Source organism: Ambystoma mexicanum, chromosome 1p (genome assembly GCF_040938575.1).
Source record: "Ambystoma mexicanum isolate Mex_15411 chromosome 1p, UKY_AmexF1_1, whole genome shotgun sequence".
Classification (NCBI taxonomy): domain Eukaryota; kingdom Metazoa; phylum Chordata; class Amphibia; order Caudata; family Ambystomatidae; genus Ambystoma; species Ambystoma mexicanum.
This window is the reverse complement of record NC_090921.1, coordinates 13,799,764-13,820,751: the sequence shown is the minus strand read 5'-3', so window position 1 is coordinate 13,820,751 and position 20,988 is coordinate 13,799,764. Positions and strand designations below refer to the sequence as shown.

Here is a 20,988-nt window from a genome sequence, read left to right as displayed (position 1 = left end):
TGGACCAACCCCAGCCGTAACGCAAATCTTAGCTTTGTCTCATTCGACCCCTAACTCGACCCAAGGAGCTACTGCAAACTCTTAGCCTAACACTAGCCCTAAATGAAAGACGCCTATTGTCCTCACATGTGGGATTTTGTTCTCGCTGCTAGTGCATACGAAACTTGGTTCCGACGTGTCCAGGAGTGGGAGAATTACCAGGGACCTTGCAATCTCGTGCCTGGGGGTTTCTAAGCTGGGCATAGGAGCTCCACTGGATGGAGCCAAGTGTCTTGAACTGAGTTTTTGTGATGCAGCAGGAAAAGGCGCTGCAAAAAGGAGCAACTACCAAGGCAAAGAGATGTGCATTCATTAGGGCATCGTGTCGGCAGATTTGTGGCCCTGCCAAGCACGTGTTTATTGACAGGATCGTGAACGCATGTCCGTTTTCAGTGAACAGTGATTTATGCTTTACCCTTTTTTGGTGAAAACGCACACGAGTCAGATGTGTGCTTTCAGTCTGGGTGTTCAGAAAAGCAAGAATTCATAAACACATGCCATTCCCTGGCTCCCAATTGTCCTGTCTGTACACGTGGCATGAAGATAAAAAAGAAACAGCTATTGGCAGCGGTGGGATTCGAACCCACGCCTCCAAAGAGACTGGAGCCTAAATCCAGCGCCTTAGACCGCTCGGCCACGCTACCCTGCTGGTACTGAAACGAGGGCCTCTGAGACCTGTATTTTTTTAGGGATTGGCTGGTTTGGCCATTAATTCAAAATCAAAGCAAAGCATGAACTTGGATTGAATTCTAGCACTGGCTGTGCAAAGCCCGAACTGAACAATAAAGCACACTTGTCAGCCTGAAATTGAAATGTCACCTTTCGGGAGTGCTCTGTTCAACAGCAGTCTGGTAGCCTAGTGGTCAATGTCAGCACCCCTCCATCCAGCAGTCTTGAGTTCAATTCCCGGTGAGGGAGGTCAGATCTTTTCTAGGTTTTTTTTGGTTCTAAAAATGTTTGGGAAGCGAAGGTTCAGGAACATTGCCGGTAGGGAGAGTAAGCTCTTTAAAGGCATGCAATGAGATGTGTTTTTCTTTATTTCTGCATATTTCTGTAGCTAGCTGCATTCTTTCAGTCAACATCCCGCCCCATTTAGTGCTCACGTTTTTAAAGAAGTCCACCATTAGCCCGCAGTGTAAGCCTACCCGGGGCCTCCGCCGATGGTCCATGGTGTGTGGGATCCTTACTGGACCAACCCCAGCCGTAACGCAAATCTTAGCTTTGTCTCATTCGACCCCTAACTCGACCCAAGGAGCTACTGCAAACTCTTAGCCTAACACTAGCCCTAAATGAAAGACGCCTATTGTCCTCACATGTGGGATTTTGTTCTCGCTGCTAGTGCATACGAAACTTGGTTCCGACGTGTCCAGGAGTGGGAGAATTACCAGGGACCTTGCAATCTCGTGCCTGGGGGTTTCTAAGCTGGGCATAGGAGCTCCACTGGATGGAGCCAAGTGTCTTGAACTGAGTTTTTGTGATGCAGCAGGAAAAGGCGCTGCAAAAAGGAGCAACTACCAAGGCAAAGAGATGTGCATTCATTAGGGCATCGTGTCGGCAGATTTGTGGCCCTGCCCTGAACGTGTTTATTGACAGGATCGTGAACGCATGTCCGTTTTCAGTGAACAGTGATTTATGCTTTACCCTTTTTTGGTGAAAACGCACACGAGTCAGATGTGTGCTTTCAGTCTGGGTGTTCAGAAAAGCAAGAATTCATAAACACATGCCATTCCCTGGCTCCCAATTGTCCTGTCTGTACACGTGGCATGAAGATAAAAAAGAAACAGCTATTGGCAGCGGTGGGATTCGAACCCACGCCTCCAAAGAGACTGGAGCCTAAATCCAGCGCCTTAGACCGCTCGGCCACGCTACCCTGCTGGTACTGAAACGAGAGCCTCTGAGACCTGTATTTTTTTAGGGATTGGCTGGTTTGGCCATTAATTCAAAATCAAAGCAAAGCATGAACTTGGATTGAATTCTAGCACTGGCTGTGCAAAGCCCGAACTGAACAATAAAGCACACTTGTCAGCCTGAAATTGAAATGTCACCTTTCGGGAGTGCTCTGTTCGACAGCAGTCTGGTAGCCTAGTGGTCAATGTCAGCACCCCTCCATCCAGCAGTCCTGAGTTCAATTCCCGGTGAGGGAGGTCAGATCTTTTCTAGGTTTTTTTTGGTTCTAAAAATGTTTGGGAAGCGAAGGTTCAGGAACATTGCCGGTAGGGAGAGTAAGCTCTTTAAAGGCATGCAATGAGATGTGTTTTTCTTTATTTCTGCATATTTCTGTAGCTAGCTGCATTCTTTCAGTCAACATCCCGCCCCATTTAGTGCTCACGTTTTTAAAGAAGTCCACCATTAGCCCGCAGTGTAAGCCTACCCGGGGCCTCCGCCGATGGTCCATGGTGTGTGGGATCCTTACTGGACCAACCCCAGCCGTAACGCAAATCTTAGCTTTGTCTCATTCGACCCCTAACTCGACCCAAGGAGCTACTGCAAACTCTTAGCCTAACACTAGCCCTAAATGAAAGACGCCTATTGTCCTCACATGTGGGATTTTGTTCTCGCTGCTAGTGCATACGAAACTTGGTTCCGACGTGTCCAGGAGTGGGAGAATTACCAGGGACCTTGCAATCTCGTGCCTGGGGGTTTCTAAGCTGGGCATAGGAGCTCCACTGGATGGAGCCAAGTGTCTTGAACTGAGTTTTTGTGATGCAGCAGGAAAAGGCGCTGCAAAAAGGAGCAACTACCAAGGCAAAGAGATGTGCATTCATTAGGGCATCGTGTCGGCAGATTTGTGGCCCTGCCCTGAACGTGTTTATTGACAGGATCGTGAACGCATGTCCGTTTTCAGTGAACAGTGATTTATGCTTTACCCTTTTTTGGTGAAAACGCACACGAGTCAGATGTGTGCTTTCAGTCTGGGTGTTCAGAAAAGCAAGAATTCATAAACACATGCCATTCCCTGGCTCCCAATTGTCCTGTCTGTACACGTGGCATGAAGATAAAAAAGAAACAGCTATTGGCAGCGGTGGGATTCGAACCCACGCCTCCAAAGAGACTGGAGCCTAAATCCAGCGCCTTAGACCGCTCGGCCACGCTACCCTGCTGGTACTGAAACGAGAGCCTCTGAGACCTGTATTTTTTTAGGGATTGGCTGGTTTGGCCATTAATTCAAAATCAAAGCAAAGCATGAACTTGGATTGAATTCTAGCACTGGCTGTGCAAAGCCCGAACTGAACAATAAAGCACACTTGTCAGCCTGAAATTGAAATGTCACCTTTCGGGAGTGCTCTGTTCGACAGCAGTCTGGTAGCCTAGTGGTCAATGTCAGCACCCCTCCATCCAGCAGTCCTGAGTTCAATTCCCGGTGAGGGAGGTCAGATCTTTTCTAGGTTTTTTTTGGTTCTAAAAATGTTTGGGAAGCGAAGGTTCAGGAACATTGCCGGTAGGGAGAGTAAGCTCTTTAAAGGCATGCAATGAGATGTGTTTTTCTTTATTTCTGCATATTTCTGTAGCTAGCTGCATTCTTTCAGTCAACATCCCGCCCCATTTAGTGCTCACGTTTTTAAAGAAGTCCACCATTAGCCCGCAGTGTAAGCCTACCCGGGGCCTCCGCCGATGGTCCATGGTGTGTGGGATCCTTACTGGACCAACCCCAGCCGTAACGCAAATCTTAGCTTTGTCTCATTCGACCCCTAACTCGACCCAAGGAGCTACTGCAAACTCTTAGCCTAACACTAGCCCTAAATGAAAGACGCCTATTGTCCTCACATGTGGGATTTTGTTCTCGCTGCTAGTGCATACGAAACTTGGTTCCGACGTGTCCAGGAGTGGGAGAATTACCAGGGACCTTGCAATCTCGTGCCTGGGGGTTTCTAAGCTGGGCATAGGAGCTCCACTGGATGGAGCCAAGTGTCTTGAACTGAGTTTTTGTGATGCAGCAGGAAAAGGCGCTGCAAAAAGGAGCAACTACCAAGGCAAAGAGATGTGCATTCATTAGGGCATCGTGTCGGCAGATTTGTGGCCCTGCCAAGCACGTGTTTATTGACAGGATCGTGAACGCATGTCCGTTTTCAGTGAACAGTGATTTATGCTTTACCCTTTTTTGGTGAAAACGCACACGAGTCAGATGTGTGCTTTCAGTCTGGGTGTTCAGAAAAGCAAGAATTCATAAACACATGCCATTCCCTGGCTCCCAATTGTCCTGTCTGTACACGTGGCATGAAGATAAAAAAGAAACAGCTATTGGCAGCGGTGGGATTCGAACCCACGCCTCCAAAGAGACTGGAGCCTAAATCCAGCGCCTTAGACCGCTCGGCCACGCTACCCTGCTGGTACTGAAACGAGGGCCTCTGAGACCTGTATTTTTTTAGGGATTGGCTGGTTTGGCCATTAATTCAAAATCAAAGCAAAGCATGAACTTGGATTGAATTCTAGCACTGGCTGTGCAAAGCCCGAACTGAACAATAAAGCACACTTGTCAGCCTGAAATTGAAATGTCACCTTTCGGGAGTGCTCTGTTCAACAGCAGTCTGGTAGCCTAGTGGTCAATGTCAGCACCCCTCCATCCAGCAGTCTTGAGTTCAATTCCCGGTGAGGGAGGTCAGATCTTTTCTAGGTTTTTTTTGGTTCTAAAAATGTTTGGGAAGCGAAGGTTCAGGAACATTGCCGGTAGGGAGAGTAAGCTCTTTAAAGGCATGCAATGAGATGTGTTTTTCTTTATTTCTGCATATTTCTGTAGCTAGCTGCATTCTTTCAGTCAACATCCCGCCCCATTTAGTGCTCACGTTTTTAAAGAAGTCCACCATTAGCCCGCAGTGTAAGCCTACCCGGGGCCTCCGCCGATGGTCCATGGTGTGTGGGATCCTTACTGGACCAACCCCAGCCGTAACGCAAATCTTAGCTTTGTCTCATTCGACCCCTAACTCGACCCAAGGAGCTACTGCAAACTCTTAGCCTAACACTAGCCCTAAATGAAAGACGCCTATTGTCCTCACATGTGGGATTTTGTTCTCGCTGCTAGTGCATACGAAACTTGGTTCCGACGTGTCCAGGAGTGGGAGAATTACCAGGGACCTTGCAATCTCGTGCCTGGGGGTTTCTAAGCTGGGCATAGGAGCTCCACTGGATGGAGCCAAGTGTCTTGAACTGAGTTTTTGTGATGCAGCAGGAAAAGGCGCTGCAAAAAGGAGCAACTACCAAGGCAAAGAGATGTGCATTCATTAGGGCATCGTGTCGGCAGATTTGTGGCCCTGCCCTGAACGTGTTTATTGACAGGATCGTGAACGCATGTCCGTTTTCAGTGAACAGTGATTTATGCTTTACCCTTTTTTGGTGAAAACGCACACGAGTCAGATGTGTGCTTTCAGTCTGGGTGTTCAGAAAAGCAAGAATTCATAAACACATGCCATTCCCTGGCTCCCAATTGTCCTGTCTGTACACGTGGCATGAAGATAAAAAAGAAACAGCTATTGGCAGCGGTGGGATTCGAACCCACGCCTCCAAAGAGACTGGAGCCTAAATCCAGCGCCTTAGACCGCTCGGCCACGCTACCCTGCTGGTACTGAAACGAGAGCCTCTGAGACCTGTATTTTTTTAGGGATTGGCTGGTTTGGCCATTAATTCAAAATCAAAGCAAAGCATGAACTTGGATTGAATTCTAGCACTGGCTGTGCAAAGCCCGAACTGAACAATAAAGCACACTTGTCAGCCTGAAATTGAAATGTCACCTTTCGGGAGTGCTCTGTTCGACAGCAGTCTGGTAGCCTAGTGGTCAATGTCAGCACCCCTCCATCCAGCAGTCCTGAGTTCAATTCCCGGTGAGGGAGGTCAGATCTTTTCTAGGTTTTTTTTGGTTCTAAAAATGTTTGGGAAGCGAAGGTTCAGGAACATTGCCGGTAGGGAGAGTAAGCTCTTTAAAGGCATGCAATGAGATGTGTTTTTCTTTATTTCTGCATATTTCTGTAGCTAGCTGCATTCTTTCAGTCAACATCCCGCCCCATTTAGTGCTCACGTTTTTAAAGAAGTCCACCATTAGCCCGCAGTGTAAGCCTACCCGGGGCCTCCGCCGATGGTCCATGGTGTGTGGGATCCTTACTGGACCAACCCCAGCCGTAACGCAAATCTTAGCTTTGTCTCATTCGACCCCTAACTCGACCCAAGGAGCTACTGCAAACTCTTAGCCTAACACTAGCCCTAAATGAAAGACGCCTATTGTCCTCACATGTGGGATTTTGTTCTCGCTGCTAGTGCATACGAAACTTGGTTCCGACGTGTCCAGGAGTGGGAGAATTACCAGGGACCTTGCAATCTCGTGCCTGGGGGTTTCTAAGCTGGGCATAGGAGCTCCACTGGATGGAGCCAAGTGTCTTGAACTGAGTTTTTGTGATGCAGCAGGAAAAGGCGCTGCAAAAAGGAGCAACTACCAAGGCAAAGAGATGTGCATTCATTAGGGCATCGTGTCGGCAGATTTGTGGCCCTGCCAAGCACGTGTTTATTGACAGGATCGTGAACGCATGTCCGTTTTCAGTGAACAGTGATTTATGCTTTACCCTTTTTTGGTGAAAACGCACACGAGTCAGATGTGTGCTTTCAGTCTGGGTGTTCAGAAAAGCAAGAATTCATAAACACATGCCATTCCCTGGCTCCCAATTGTCCTGTCTGTACACGTGGCATGAAGATAAAAAAGAAACAGCTATTGGCAGCGGTGGGATTCGAACCCACGCCTCCAAAGAGACTGGAGCCTAAATCCAGCGCCTTAGACCGCTCGGCCACGCTACCCTGCTGGTACTGAAACGAGAGCCTCTGAGACCTGTATTTTTTTAGGGATTGGCTGGTTTGGCCATTAATTCAAAATCAAAGCAAAGCATGAACTTGGATTGAATTCTAGCACTGGCTGTGCAAAGCCCGAACTGAACAATAAAGCACACTTGTCAGCCTGAAATTGAAATGTCACCTTTCGGGAGTGCTCTGTTCAACAGCAGTCTGGTAGCCTAGTGGTCAATGTCAGCACCCCTCCATCCAGCAGTCTTGAGTTCAATTCCCGGTGAGGGAGGTCAGATCTTTTCTAGGTTTTTTTTGGTTCTAAAAATGTTTGGGAAGCGAAGGTTCAGGAACATTGCCGGTAGGGAGAGTAAGCTCTTTAAAGGCATGCAATGAGATGTGTTTTTCTTTATTTCTGCATATTTCTGTAGCTAGCTGCATTCTTTCAGTCAACATCCCGCCCCATTTAGTGCTCACGTTTTTAAAGAAGTCCACCATTAGCCCGCAGTGTAAGCCTACCCGGGGCCTCCGCCGATGGTCCATGGTGTGTGGGATCCTTACTGGACCAACCCCAGCCGTAACGCAAATCTTAGCTTTGTCTCATTCGACCCCTAACTCGACCCAAGGAGCTACTGCAAACTCTTAGCCTAACACTAGCCCTAAATGAAAGACGCCTATTGTCCTCACATGTGGGATTTTGTTCTCGCTGCTAGTGCATACGAAACTTGGTTCCGACGTGTCCAGGAGTGGGAGAATTACCAGGGACCTTGCAATCTCGTGCCTGGGGGTTTCTAAGCTGGGCATAGGAGCTCCACTGGATGGAGCCAAGTGTCTTGAACTGAGTTTTTGTGATGCAGCAGGAAAAGGCGCTGCAAAAAGGAGCAACTACCAAGGCAAAGAGATGTGCATTCATTAGGGCATCGTGTCGGCAGATTTGTGGCCCTGCCAAGCACGTGTTTATTGACAGGATCGTGAACGCATGTCCGTTTTCAGTGAACAGTGATTTATGCTTTACCCTTTTTTGGTGAAAACGCACACGAGTCAGATGTGTGCTTTCAGTCTGGGTGTTCAGAAAAGCAAGAATTCATAAACACATGCCATTCCCTGGCTCCCAATTGTCCTGTCTGTACACGTGGCATGAAGATAAAAAAGAAACAGCTATTGGCAGCGGTGGGATTCGAACCCACGCCTCCAAAGAGACTGGAGCCTAAATCCAGCGCCTTAGACCGCTCGGCCACGCTACCCTGCTGGTACTGAAACGAGAGCCTCTGAGACCTGTATTTTTTTAGGGATTGGCTGGTTTGGCCATTAATTCAAAATCAAAGCAAAGCATGAACTTGGATTGAATTCTAGCACTGGCTGTGCAAAGCCCGAACTGAACAATAAAGCACACTTGTCAGCCTGAAATTGAAATGTCACCTTTCGGGAGTGCTCTGTTCAACAGCAGTCTGGTAGCCTAGTGGTCAATGTCAGCACCCCTCCATCCAGCAGTCTTGAGTTCAATTCCCGGTGAGGGAGGTCAGATCTTTTCTAGGTTTTTTTTGGTTCTAAAAATGTTTGGGAAGCGAAGGTTCAGGAACATTGCCGGTAGGGAGAGTAAGCTCTTTAAAGGCATGCAATGAGATGTGTTTTTCTTTATTTCTGCATATTTCTGTAGCTAGCTGCATTCTTTCAGTCAACATCCCGCCCCATTTAGTGCTCACGTTTTTAAAGAAGTCCACCATTAGCCCGCAGTGTAAGCCTACCCGGGGCCTCCGCCGATGGTCCATGGTGTGTGGGATCCTTACTGGACCAACCCCAGCCGTAACGCAAATCTTAGCTTTGTCTCATTCGACCCCTAACTCGACCCAAGGAGCTACTGCAAACTCTTAGCCTAACACTAGCCCTAAATGAAAGACGCCTATTGTCCTCACATGTGGGATTTTGTTCTCGCTGCTAGTGCATACGAAACTTGGTTCCGACGTGTCCAGGAGTGGGAGAATTACCAGGGACCTTGCAATCTCGTGCCTGGGGGTTTCTAAGCTGGGCATAGGAGCTCCACTGGATGGAGCCAAGTGTCTTGAACTGAGTTTTTGTGATGCAGCAGGAAAAGGCGCTGCAAAAAGGAGCAACTACCAAGGCAAAGAGATGTGCATTCATTAGGGCATCGTGTCGGCAGATTTGTGGCCCTGCCAAGCACGTGTTTATTGACAGGATCGTGAACGCATGTCCGTTTTCAGTGAACAGTGATTTATGCTTTACCCTTTTTTGGTGAAAACGCACACGAGTCAGATGTGTGCTTTCAGTCTGGGTGTTCAGAAAAGCAAGAATTCATAAACACATGCCATTCCCTGGCTCCCAATTGTCCTGTCTGTACACGTGGCATGAAGATAAAAAAGAAACAGCTATTGGCAGCGGTGGGATTCGAACCCACGCCTCCAAAGAGACTGGAGCCTAAATCCAGCGCCTTAGACCGCTCGGCCACGCTACCCTGCTGGTACTGAAACGAGGGCCTCTGAGACCTGTATTTTTTTAGGGATTGGCTGGTTTGGCCATTAATTCAAAATCAAAGCAAAGCATGAACTTGGATTGAATTCTAGCACTGGCTGTGCAAAGCCCGAACTGAACAATAAAGCACACTTGTCAGCCTGAAATTGAAATGTCACCTTTCGGGAGTGCTCTGTTCAACAGCAGTCTGGTAGCCTAGTGGTCAATGTCAGCACCCCTCCATCCAGCAGTCTTGAGTTCAATTCCCGGTGAGGGAGGTCAGATCTTTTCTAGGTTTTTTTTGGTTCTAAAAATGTTTGGGAAGCGAAGGTTCAGGAACATTGCCGGTAGGGAGAGTAAGCTCTTTAAAGGCATGCAATGAGATGTGTTTTTCTTTATTTCTGCATATTTCTGTAGCTAGCTGCATTCTTTCAGTCAACATCCCGCCCCATTTAGTGCTCACGTTTTTAAAGAAGTCCACCATTAGCCCGCAGTGTAAGCCTACCCGGGGCCTCCGCCGATGGTCCATGGTGTGTGGGATCCTTACTGGACCAACCCCAGCCGTAACGCAAATCTTAGCTTTGTCTCATTCGACCCCTAACTCGACCCAAGGAGCTACTGCAAACTCTTAGCCTAACACTAGCCCTAAATGAAAGACGCCTATTGTCCTCACATGTGGGATTTTGTTCTCGCTGCTAGTGCATACGAAACTTGGTTCCGACGTGTCCAGGAGTGGGAGAATTACCAGGGACCTTGCAATCTCGTGCCTGGGGGTTTCTAAGCTGGGCATAGGAGCTCCACTGGATGGAGCCAAGTGTCTTGAACTGAGTTTTTGTGATGCAGCAGGAAAAGGCGCTGCAAAAAGGAGCAACTACCAAGGCAAAGAGATGTGCATTCATTAGGGCATCGTGTCGGCAGATTTGTGGCCCTGCCCTGAACGTGTTTATTGACAGGATCGTGAACGCATGTCCGTTTTCAGTGAACAGTGATTTATGCTTTACCCTTTTTTGGTGAAAACGCACACGAGTCAGATGTGTGCTTTCAGTCTGGGTGTTCAGAAAAGCAAGAATTCATAAACACATGCCATTCCCTGGCTCCCAATTGTCCTGTCTGTACACGTGGCATGAAGATAAAAAAGAAACAGCTATTGGCAGCGGTGGGATTCGAACCCACGCCTCCAAAGAGACTGGAGCCTAAATCCAGCGCCTTAGACCGCTCGGCCACGCTACCCTGCTGGTACTGAAACGAGAGCCTCTGAGACCTGTATTTTTTTAGGGATTGGCTGGTTTGGCCATTAATTCAAAATCAAAGCAAAGCATGAACTTGGATTGAATTCTAGCACTGGCTGTGCAAAGCCCGAACTGAACAATAAAGCACACTTGTCAGCCTGAAATTGAAATGTCACCTTTCGGGAGTGCTCTGTTCGACAGCAGTCTGGTAGCCTAGTGGTCAATGTCAGCACCCCTCCATCCAGCAGTCCTGAGTTCAATTCCCGGTGAGGGAGGTCAGATCTTTTCTAGGTTTTTTTTGGTTCTAAAAATGTTTGGGAAGCGAAGGTTCAGGAACATTGCCGGTAGGGAGAGTAAGCTCTTTAAAGGCATGCAATGAGATGTGTTTTTCTTTATTTCTGCATATTTCTGTAGCTAGCTGCATTCTTTCAGTCAACATCCCGCCCCATTTAGTGCTCACGTTTTTAAAGAAGTCCACCATTAGCCCGCAGTGTAAGCCTACCCGGGGCCTCCGCCGATGGTCCATGGTGTGTGGGATCCTTACTGGACCAACCCCAGCCGTAACGCAAATCTTAGCTTTGTCTCATTCGACCCCTAACTCGACCCAAGGAGCTACTGCAAACTCTTAGCCTAACACTAGCCCTAAATGAAAGACGCCTATTGTCCTCACATGTGGGATTTTGTTCTCGCTGCTAGTGCATACGAAACTTGGTTCCGACGTGTCCAGGAGTGGGAGAATTACCAGGGACCTTGCAATCTCGTGCCTGGGGGTTTCTAAGCTGGGCATAGGAGCTCCACTGGATGGAGCCAAGTGTCTTGAACTGAGTTTTTGTGATGCAGCAGGAAAAGGCGCTGCAAAAAGGAGCAACTACCAAGGCAAAGAGATGTGCATTCATTAGGGCATCGTGTCGGCAGATTTGTGGCCCTGCCAAGCACGTGTTTATTGACAGGATCGTGAACGCATGTCCGTTTTCAGTGAACAGTGATTTATGCTTTACCCTTTTTTGGTGAAAACGCACACGAGTCAGATGTGTGCTTTCAGTCTGGGTGTTCAGAAAAGCAAGAATTCATAAACACATGCCATTCCCTGGCTCCCAATTGTCCTGTCTGTACACGTGGCATGAAGATAAAAAAGAAACAGCTATTGGCAGCGGTGGGATTCGAACCCACGCCTCCAAAGAGACTGGAGCCTAAATCCAGCGCCTTAGACCGCTCGGCCACGCTACCCTGCTGGTACTGAAACGAGAGCCTCTGAGACCTGTATTTTTTTAGGGATTGGCTGGTTTGGCCATTAATTCAAAATCAAAGCAAAGCATGAACTTGGATTGAATTCTAGCACTGGCTGTGCAAAGCCCGAACTGAACAATAAAGCACACTTGTCAGCCTGAAATTGAAATGTCACCTTTCGGGAGTGCTCTGTTCAACAGCAGTCTGGTAGCCTAGTGGTCAATGTCAGCACCCCTCCATCCAGCAGTCTTGAGTTCAATTCCCGGTGAGGGAGGTCAGATCTTTTCTAGGTTTTTTTTGGTTCTAAAAATGTTTGGGAAGCGAAGGTTCAGGAACATTGCCGGTAGGGAGAGTAAGCTCTTTAAAGGCATGCAATGAGATGTGTTTTTCTTTATTTCTGCATATTTCTGTAGCTAGCTGCATTCTTTCAGTCAACATCCCGCCCCATTTAGTGCTCACGTTTTTAAAGAAGTCCACCATTAGCCCGCAGTGTAAGCCTACCCGGGGCCTCCGCCGATGGTCCATGGTGTGTGGGATCCTTACTGGACCAACCCCAGCCGTAACGCAAATCTTAGCTTTGTCTCATTCGACCCCTAACTCGACCCAAGGAGCTACTGCAAACTCTTAGCCTAACACTAGCCCTAAATGAAAGACGCCTATTGTCCTCACATGTGGGATTTTGTTCTCGCTGCTAGTGCATACGAAACTTGGTTCCGACGTGTCCAGGAGTGGGAGAATTACCAGGGACCTTGCAATCTCGTGCCTGGGGGTTTCTAAGCTGGGCATAGGAGCTCCACTGGATGGAGCCAAGTGTCTTGAACTGAGTTTTTGTGATGCAGCAGGAAAAGGCGCTGCAAAAAGGAGCAACTACCAAGGCAAAGAGATGTGCATTCATTAGGGCATCGTGTCGGCAGATTTGTGGCCCTGCCAAGCACGTGTTTATTGACAGGATCGTGAACGCATGTCCGTTTTCAGTGAACAGTGATTTATGCTTTACCCTTTTTTGGTGAAAACGCACACGAGTCAGATGTGTGCTTTCAGTCTGGGTGTTCAGAAAAGCAAGAATTCATAAACACATGCCATTCCCTGGCTCCCAATTGTCCTGTCTGTACACGTGGCATGAAGATAAAAAAGAAACAGCTATTGGCAGCGGTGGGATTCGAACCCACGCCTCCAAAGAGACTGGAGCCTAAATCCAGCGCCTTAGACCGCTCGTCCACGCTACCCTGCTGGTACTGAAACGAGAGCCTCTGAGACCTGTATTTTTTTAGGGATTGGCTGGTTTGGCCATTAATTCAAAATCAAAGCAAAGCATGAACTTGGATTGAATTCTAGCACTGGCTCTGCAAAGCCCGAACTGAACAATAAAGCACACTTGTCAGCCTGAAATTGAAATGTCACCTTTCGGGAGTGCTCTGTTCAACAGCAGTCTGGTAGCCTAGTGGTCAATGTCAGCACCCCTCCATCCAGCAGTCTTGAGTTCAATTCCCGGTGAGGGAGGTCAGATCTTTTCTAGGTTTTTTTTGGTTCTAAAAATGTTTGGGAAGCGAAGGTTCAGGAACATTGCCGGTAGGGAGAGTAAGCTCTTTAAAGGCATGCAATGAGATGTGTTTTTCTTTATTTCTGCATATTTCTGTAGCTAGCTGCATTCTTTCAGTCAACATCCCGCCCCATTTAGTGCTCACGTTTTTAAAGAAGTCCACCATTAGCCCGCAGTGTAAGCCTACCCGGGGCCTCCGCCGATGGTCCATGGTGTGTGGGATCCTTACTGGACCAACCCCAGCCGTAACGCAAATCTTAGCTTTGTCTCATTCGACCCCTAACTCGACCCAAGGAGCTACTGCAAACTCTTAGCCTAACACTAGCCCTAAATGAAAGACGCCTATTGTCCTCACATGTGGGATTTTGTTCTCGCTGCTAGTGCATACGAAACTTGGTTCCGACGTGTCCAGGAGTGGGAGAATTACCAGGGACCTTGCAATCTCGTGCCTGGGGGTTTCTAAGCTGGGCATAGGAGCTCCACTGGATGGAGCCAAGTGTCTTGAACTGAGTTTTTGTGATGCAGCAGGAAAAGGCGCTGCAAAAAGGAGCAACTACCAAGGCAAAGAGATGTGCATTCATTAGGGCATCGTGTCGGCAGATTTGTGGCCCTGCCAAGCACGTGTTTATTGACAGGATCGTGAACGCATGTCCGTTTTCAGTGAACAGTGATTTATGCTTTACCCTTTTTTGGTGAAAACGCACACGAGTCAGATGTGTGCTTTCAGTCTGGGTGTTCAGAAAAGCAAGAATTCATAAACACATGCCATTCCCTGGCTCCCAATTGTCCTGTCTGTACACGTGGCATGAAGATAAAAAAGAAACAGCTATTGGCAGCGGTGGGATTCGAACCCACGCCTCCAAAGAGACTGGAGCCTAAATCCAGCGCCTTAGACCGCTCGGCCACGCTACCCTGCTGGTACTGAAACGAGAGCCTCTGAGACCTGTATTTTTTTAGGGATTGGCTGGTTTGGCCATTAATTCAAAATCAAAGCAAAGCATGAACTTGGATTGAATTCTAGCACTGGCTGTGCAAAGCCCGAACTGAACAATAAAGCACACTTGTCAGCCTGAAATTGAAATGTCACCTTTCGGGAGTGCTCTGTTCAACAGCAGTCTGGTAGCCTAGTGGTCAATGTCAGCACCCCTCCATCCAGCAGTCTTGAGTTCAATTCCCGGTGAGGGAGGTCAGATCTTTTCTAGGTTTTTTTTGGTTCTAAAAATGTTTGGGAAGCGAAGGTTCAGGAACATTGCCGGTAGGGAGAGTAAGCTCTTTAAAGGCATGCAATGAGATGTGTTTTTCTTTATTTCTGCATATTTCTGTAGCTAGCTGCATTCTTTCAGTCAACATCCCGCCCCATTTAGTGCTCACGTTTTTAAAGAAGTCCACCATTAGCCCGCAGTGTAAGCCTACCCGGGGCCTCCGCCGATGGTCCATGGTGTGTGGGATCCTTACTGGACCAACCCCAGCCGTAACGCAAATCTTAGCTTTGTCTCATTCGACCCCTAACTCGACCCAAGGAGCTACTGCAAACTCTTAGCCTAACACTAGCCCTAAATGAAAGACGCCTATTGTCCTCACATGTGGGATTTTGTTCTCGCTGCTAGTGCATACGAAACTTGGTTCCGACGTGTCCAGGAGTGGGAGAATTACCAGGGACCTTGCAATCTCGTGCCTGGGGGTTTCTAAGCTGGGCATAGGAGCTCCACTGGATGGAGCCAAGTGTCTTGAACTGAGTTTTTGTGATGCAGCAGGAAAAGGCGCTGCAAAAAGGAGCAACTACCAAGGCAAAGAGATGTGCATTCATTAGGGCATCGTGTCGGCAGATTTGTGGCCCTGCCAAGCACGTGTTTATTGACAGGATCGTGAACGCATGTCCGTTTTCAGTGAACAGTGATTTATGCTTTACCCTTTTTTGGTGAAAACGCACACGAGTCAGATGTGTGCTTTCAGTCTGGGTGTTCAGAAAAGCAAGAATTCATAAACACATGCCATTCCCTGGCTCCCAATTGTCCTGTCTGTACACGTGGCATGAAGATAAAAAAGAAACAGCTATTGGCAGCGGTGGGATTCGAACCCACGCCTCCAAAGAGACTGGAGCCTAAATCCAGCGCCTTAGACCGCTCGGCCACGCTACCCTGCTGGTACTGAAACGAGAGCCTCTGAGACCTGTATTTTTTTAGGGATTGGCTGGTTTGGCCATTAATTCAAAATCAAAGCAAAGCATGAACTTGGATTGAATTCTAGCACTGGCTGTGCAAAGCCCGAACTGAACAATAAAGCACACTTGTCAGCCTGAAATTGAAATGTCACCTTTCGGGAGTGCTCTGTTCAACAGCAGTCTGGTAGCCTAGTGGTCAATGTCAGCACCCCTCCATCCAGCAGTCTTGAGTTCAATTCCCGGTGAGGGAGGTCAGATCTTTTCTAGGTTTTTTTTGGTTCTAAAAATGTTTGGGAAGCGAAGGTTCAGGAACATTGCCGGTAGGGAGAGTAAGCTCTTTAAAGGCATGCAATGAGATGTGTTTTTCTTTATTTCTGCATATTTCTGTAGCTAGCTGCATTCTTTCAGTCAACATCCCGCCCCATTTAGTGCTCACGTTTTTAAAGAAGTCCACCATTAGCCCGCAGTGTAAGCCTACCCGGGGCCTCCGCCGATGGTCCATGGTGTGTGGGATCCTTACTGGACCAACCCCAGCCGTAACGCAAATCTTAGCTTTGTCTCATTCGACCCCTAACTCGACCCAAGGAGCTACTGCAAACTCTTAGCCTAACACTAGCCCTAAATGAAAGACGCCTATTGTCCTCACATGTGGGATTTTGTTCTCGCTGCTAGTGCATACGAAACTTGGTTCCGACGTGTCCAGGAGTGGGAGAATTACCAGGGACCTTGCAATCTCGTGCCTGGGGGTTTCTAAGCTGGGCATAGGAGCTCCACTGGATGGAGCCAAGTGTCTTGAACTGAGTTTTTGTGATGCAGCAGGAAAAGGCGCTGCAAAAAGGAGCAACTACCAAGGCAAAGAGATGTGCATTCATTAGGGCATCGTGTCGGCAGATTTGTGGCCCTGCCCTGAACGTGTTTATTGACAGGATCGTGAACGCATGTCCGTTTTCAGTGAACAGTGATTTATGCTTTACCCTTTTTTGGTGAAAACGCACACGAGTCAGATGTGTGCTTTCAGTCTGGGTGTTCAGAAAAGCAAGAATTCATAAACACATGCCATTCCCTGGCTCCCAATTGTCCTGTCTGTACACGTGGCATGAAGATAAAAAAGAAACAGCTATTGGCAGCGGTGGGATTCGAACCCACGCCTCCAAAGAGACTGGAGCCTAAATCCAGCGCCTTAGACCGCTCGGCCACGCTACCCTGCTGGTACTGAAACGAGAGCCTCTGAGACCTGTATTTTTTTAGGGATTGGCTGGTTTGGCCATTAATTCAAAATCAAAGCAAAGCATGAACTTGGATTGAATTCTAGCACTGGCTGTGCAAAGCCCGAACTGAACAATAAAGCACACTTGTCAGCCTGAAATTGAAATGTCACCTTTCGGGAGTGCTCTGTTCGACAGCAGTCTGGTAGCCTAGTGGTCAATGTCAGCACCCCTCCATCCAGCAGTCCTGAGTTCAATTCCCGGTGAGGGAGGTCAGATCTTTTCTAGGTTTTTTTTGGTTCTAAAAATGTTTGGGAAGCGAAGGTTCAGGAACATTGCCGGTAGGGAGAGTAAGCTCTTTAAAGGCATGCAATGAGATGTGTTTTTCTTTATTTCTGCATATTTCTGTAGCTAGCTGCATTCTTTCAGTCAACATCCCGCCCCATTTAGTGCTCACGTTTTTAAAGAAGTCCACCATTAGCCCGCAGTGTAAGCCTACCCGGGGCCTCCGCCGATGGTCCATGGTGTGTGGGATCCTTACTGGACCAACCCCAGCCGTAACGCAAATCTTAGCTTTGTCTCATTCGACCCCTAACTCGACCCAAGGAGCTACTGCAAACTCTTAGCCTAACACTAGCCCTAAATGAAAGACGCCTATTGTCCTCACATGTGGGATTTTGTTCTCGCTGCTAGTGCATACGAAACTTGGTTCCGACGTGTCCAGGAGTGGGAGAATTACCAGGGACCTTGCAATCTCGTGCCTGGGGGTTTCTAAGCTGGGCATAGGAGCTCCACTGGATGGAGCCAAGTGTCTTGAACTGAGTTTTTGTGATGCAGCAGGAAAAGGCGCTGCAAAAAGGAGCAACTACCAAGGCAAAGAGATGTGCATTCATTAGGGCATCGTGTCGGCAGATTTGTGGCCCTGCCAAGCACGTGTTTATTGACAGGATCGTGAACGCATGTCCGTTTTCAGTGAACAGTGATTTATGCTTTACCCTTTTTTGGTGAAAACGCACACGAGTCAGATGTGTGCTTTCAGTCTGGGTGTTCAGAAAAGCAAGAATTCATAAACACATGCCATTCCCTGGCTCCCAATTGTCCTGTCTGTACACGTGGCATGAAGATAAAAAAGAAACAGCTATTGGCAGCGGTGGGATTCGAACCCACGCCTCCAAAGAGACTGGAGCCTAAATCCAGCGCCTTAGACCGCTCGTCCACGCTACCCTGCTGGTACTGAAACGAGAGCCTCTGAGACCTGTATTTTTTTAGGGATTGGCTGGTTTGGCCATTAATTCAAAATCAAAGCAAAGCATGAACTTGGATTGAATTCTAGCACTGGCTCTGCAAAGCCCGAACTGAACAATAAAGCACACTTGTCAGCCTGAAATTGAAATGTCACCTTTCGGGAGTGCTCTGTTCAACAGCAGTCTGGTAGCCTAGTGGTCAATGTCAGCACCCCTCCATCCAGCAGTCTTGAGTTCAATTCCCGGTGAGGGAGGTCAGATCTTTTCTAGGTTTTTTTTGGTTCTAAAAATGTTTGGGAAGCGAAGGTTCAGGAACATTGCCGGTAGGGAGAGTAAGCTCTTTAAAGGCATGCAATGAGATGTGTTTTTCTTTATTTCTGCATATTTCTGTAGCTAGCTGCATTCTTTCAGTCAACATCCCGCCCCATTTAGTGCTCACGTTTTTAAAGAAGTCCACCATTAGCCCGCAGTGTAAGCCTACCCGGGGCCTCCGCCGATGGTCCATGGTGTGTGGGATCCTTACTGGACCAACCCCAGCCGTAACGCAAATCTTAGCTTTGTCTCATTCGACCCCTAACTCGACCCAAGGAGCTACTGCAAACTCTTAGCCTAACACTAGCCCTAAATGAAAGACGCCTATTGTCCTCACATGTGGGATTTTGTTCTCGCTGCTAGTGCATACGAAACTTGGTTCCGACGTGTCCAGGAGTGGGAGAATTACCAGGGACCTTGCAATCTCGTGCCTGGGGGTTTCTAAGCTGGGCATAGGAGCTCCACTGGATGGAGCCAAGTGTCTTGAACTGAGTTTTTGTGATGCAGCAGGAAAAGGCGCTGCAAAAAGGAGCAACTACCAAGGCAAAGAGATGTGCATTCATTAGGGCATCGTGTCGGCAGATTTGTGGCCCTGCCAAGCACGTGTTTATTGACAGGATCGTGAACGCATGTCCGTTTTCAGTGAACAGTGATTTATGCTTTACCCTTTTTTGGTGAAAACGCACACGAGTCAGATGTGTGCTTTCAGTCTGGGTGTTCAGAAAAGCAAGAATTCATAAACACATGCCATTCCCTGGCTCCCAATTGTCCTGTCTGTACACGTGGCATGAAGATAAAAAAGAAACAGCTATTGGCAGCGGTGGGATTCGAACCCACGCCTCCAAAGAGACTGGAGCCTAAATCCAGCGCCTTAGACCGCTCGGCCACGCTACCCTGCTGGTACTGAAACGAGAGCCTCTGAGACCTGTATTTTTTTAGGGATTGGCTGGTTTGGCCATTAATTCAAAATCAAAGCAAAGCATGAACTTGGATTGAATTCTAGCACTGGCTGTGCAAAGCCCGAACTGAACAATAAAGCACACTTGTCAGCCTGAAATTGAAATGTCACCTTTCGGGAGTGCTCTGTTCAACAGCAGTCTGGTAGCCTGGTGGTCAATGTCAGCACCCCTCCATCCAGCAGTCTTGAGTTCAATTCCCGGTGAGGGAGGTCAGATCTTTTCTAGGTTTTTTTTGGTTCTAAAAATGTTTGGGAAGCGAAGGTTCAGGAACATTGCCGGTAGGGAGAGTAAGCTCTTTAAAGGCATGCAATGAGATGTGTTTTTCTTTATTTCTGCATATTTCTGTAGCTAGCTGCATTCTTTCAGTCAACATCCCGCCCCATTTAGTGCTCACGTTTTTAAAGAAGTCCACCATTAGCCCGCAGTGTAAGCCTACCCGGGGCCTCCGCCGATGGTCCATGGTGTGTGGGATCCTTACTGGACCAACCCCAGCCGTAACGCAAATCTTAGCTTTGTCTCATTCGACCCCTAACTCGACCCAAGGAGCTACTGCAAACTCTTAGCCTAACACTAGCCCTAAATGAAAGACGCCTATTGTCCTCACATGTGGGATTTTGTTCTCGCTGCTAGTGCATACGAAACTTGGTTCCGACGTGTCCAGGAGTGGGAGAATTACCAGGGACCTTGCAATCTCGTGCCTGGGGGTTTCTAAGCTGGGCATAGGAGCTCCACTGGATGGAGCCAAGTGTCTTGAACTGAGTTTTTGTGATGCAGCAGGAAAAGGCGCTGCAAAAAGGAGCAACTACCAAGGCAAAGAGATGTGCATTCATTAGGGCATCGTGTCGGCAGATTTGTGGCCCTGCCAAGCACGTGTTTATTGACAGGATCGTGAACGCATGTCCGTTTTCAGTGAACAGTGATTTATGCTTTACCCTTTTTTGGTGAAAACGCACACGAGTCAGATGTGTGCTTTCAGTCTGGGTGTTCAGAAAAGCAAGAATTCATAAACACATGCCATTCCCTGGCTCCCAATTGTCCTGTCTGTACACGTGGCATGAAGATAAAAAAGAAACAGCTATTGGCAGCAGTGGGATTCGAACCCACGCCTCCAAAGAGACTGGAGCCTAAATCCAGCGCCTTAGACCGCTCGGCCACGCTACCCTGCTGGTACTGAAACGAGAGCCTCTGAGACCTGTATTTTTTTAGGGATTGGCTGGTTTGGCCATTAATTCAAAATCAAAGCAAAGCATGAACTTGGATTGAATTCTAGCACTGGCTGTGCAAAGCCCGAACTGAACAATAAAGCACACTTGTCAGCCTGAAATTGAAATGTCACCTTTCGGGAGTGCTCTGTTCAACAGCAGTCTGGTAGCCTAGTGGTCAATGTCAGCACCCCTCCATCCAGCAGTCTTGAGTTCAATTCCCGGTGAGGGAGGTCAGATCTTTTCTAGGTTTTTTTTGGTTCTAAAAATGTTTGGGAAGCGAAGGTTCAGGAACATTGCCGGTAGGGAGAGTAAGCTCTTTAAAGGCATGCAATGAGATGTGTTTTTCTTTATTTCTGCATATTTCTGTAGCTAGCTGCATTCTTTCAGTCAACATCCCGCCCCATTTAGTGCTCACGTTTTTAAAGAAGTCCACCATTAGCCCGCAGTGTAAGCCTACCCGGGGCCTCCGCCGATGGTCCATGGTGTGTGGGATCCTTACTGGACCAACCCCAGCCGTAACGCAAATCTTAGCTTTGTCTCATTCGACCCCTAACTCGACCCAAGGAGCTACTGCAAACTCTTAGCCTAACACTAGCCCTAAATGAAAGACGCCTATTGTCCTCACATGTGGGATTTTGTTCTCGC

At 48.0% G+C, this 20,988-nt stretch overlaps 17 non-coding genes across 17 annotated transcripts; all 17 read right to left on the bottom strand.

Annotated features, from left to right (window-relative positions):
* Nucleotides 1-601: 601 nt before the first annotated feature.
* TRNAL-UAG (transfer RNA leucine (anticodon UAG)) lies at nucleotides 602-683 on the bottom strand. The gene has a single exon. It is a non-coding gene; the product is annotated as a tRNA-Leu (tRNA).
* Nucleotides 684-1,827: 1,144 nt separating this feature from the next.
* On the bottom strand, nucleotides 1,828-1,909 carry TRNAL-UAG (transfer RNA leucine (anticodon UAG)). Its single transcript has one exon. It is a non-coding gene; the product is annotated as a tRNA-Leu (tRNA).
* Nucleotides 1,910-3,053: 1,144 nt separating this feature from the next.
* Nucleotides 3,054-3,135, bottom strand: TRNAL-UAG (transfer RNA leucine (anticodon UAG)). Its single transcript has one exon. It is a non-coding gene; the product is annotated as a tRNA-Leu (tRNA).
* Nucleotides 3,136-4,279: 1,144 nt separating this feature from the next.
* TRNAL-UAG (transfer RNA leucine (anticodon UAG)) lies at nucleotides 4,280-4,361 on the bottom strand. The gene has a single exon. It is a non-coding gene; the product is annotated as a tRNA-Leu (tRNA).
* Nucleotides 4,362-5,505: 1,144 nt separating this feature from the next.
* Nucleotides 5,506-5,587, bottom strand: TRNAL-UAG (transfer RNA leucine (anticodon UAG)). The gene has a single exon. It is a non-coding gene; the product is annotated as a tRNA-Leu (tRNA).
* A 1,144-nt stretch (nucleotides 5,588-6,731) lies between these two features.
* TRNAL-UAG (transfer RNA leucine (anticodon UAG)) lies at nucleotides 6,732-6,813 on the bottom strand. The gene has a single exon. It is a non-coding gene; the product is annotated as a tRNA-Leu (tRNA).
* A 1,144-nt stretch (nucleotides 6,814-7,957) lies between these two features.
* TRNAL-UAG (transfer RNA leucine (anticodon UAG)) lies at nucleotides 7,958-8,039 on the bottom strand. Its single transcript has one exon. It is a non-coding gene; the product is annotated as a tRNA-Leu (tRNA).
* A 1,144-nt stretch (nucleotides 8,040-9,183) lies between these two features.
* Nucleotides 9,184-9,265, bottom strand: TRNAL-UAG (transfer RNA leucine (anticodon UAG)). Its single transcript has one exon. It is a non-coding gene; the product is annotated as a tRNA-Leu (tRNA).
* A 1,144-nt stretch (nucleotides 9,266-10,409) lies between these two features.
* Nucleotides 10,410-10,491, bottom strand: TRNAL-UAG (transfer RNA leucine (anticodon UAG)). The gene has a single exon. It is a non-coding gene; the product is annotated as a tRNA-Leu (tRNA).
* A 1,144-nt stretch (nucleotides 10,492-11,635) lies between these two features.
* Nucleotides 11,636-11,717, bottom strand: TRNAL-UAG (transfer RNA leucine (anticodon UAG)). The gene has a single exon. It is a non-coding gene; the product is annotated as a tRNA-Leu (tRNA).
* Nucleotides 11,718-12,861: 1,144 nt separating this feature from the next.
* Nucleotides 12,862-12,943, bottom strand: TRNAL-UAG (transfer RNA leucine (anticodon UAG)). The gene has a single exon. It is a non-coding gene; the product is annotated as a tRNA-Leu (tRNA).
* Nucleotides 12,944-14,087: 1,144 nt separating this feature from the next.
* On the bottom strand, nucleotides 14,088-14,169 carry TRNAL-UAG (transfer RNA leucine (anticodon UAG)). The gene has a single exon. It is a non-coding gene; the product is annotated as a tRNA-Leu (tRNA).
* A 1,144-nt stretch (nucleotides 14,170-15,313) lies between these two features.
* Nucleotides 15,314-15,395, bottom strand: TRNAL-UAG (transfer RNA leucine (anticodon UAG)). Its single transcript has one exon. It is a non-coding gene; the product is annotated as a tRNA-Leu (tRNA).
* A 1,144-nt stretch (nucleotides 15,396-16,539) lies between these two features.
* On the bottom strand, nucleotides 16,540-16,621 carry TRNAL-UAG (transfer RNA leucine (anticodon UAG)). Its single transcript has one exon. It is a non-coding gene; the product is annotated as a tRNA-Leu (tRNA).
* A 1,144-nt stretch (nucleotides 16,622-17,765) lies between these two features.
* On the bottom strand, nucleotides 17,766-17,847 carry TRNAL-UAG (transfer RNA leucine (anticodon UAG)). The gene has a single exon. It is a non-coding gene; the product is annotated as a tRNA-Leu (tRNA).
* Nucleotides 17,848-18,991: 1,144 nt separating this feature from the next.
* On the bottom strand, nucleotides 18,992-19,073 carry TRNAL-UAG (transfer RNA leucine (anticodon UAG)). The gene has a single exon. It is a non-coding gene; the product is annotated as a tRNA-Leu (tRNA).
* A 1,144-nt stretch (nucleotides 19,074-20,217) lies between these two features.
* TRNAL-UAG (transfer RNA leucine (anticodon UAG)) lies at nucleotides 20,218-20,299 on the bottom strand. Its single transcript has one exon. It is a non-coding gene; the product is annotated as a tRNA-Leu (tRNA).
* Between the last annotated feature and the right edge of the window lie 689 nt (nucleotides 20,300-20,988).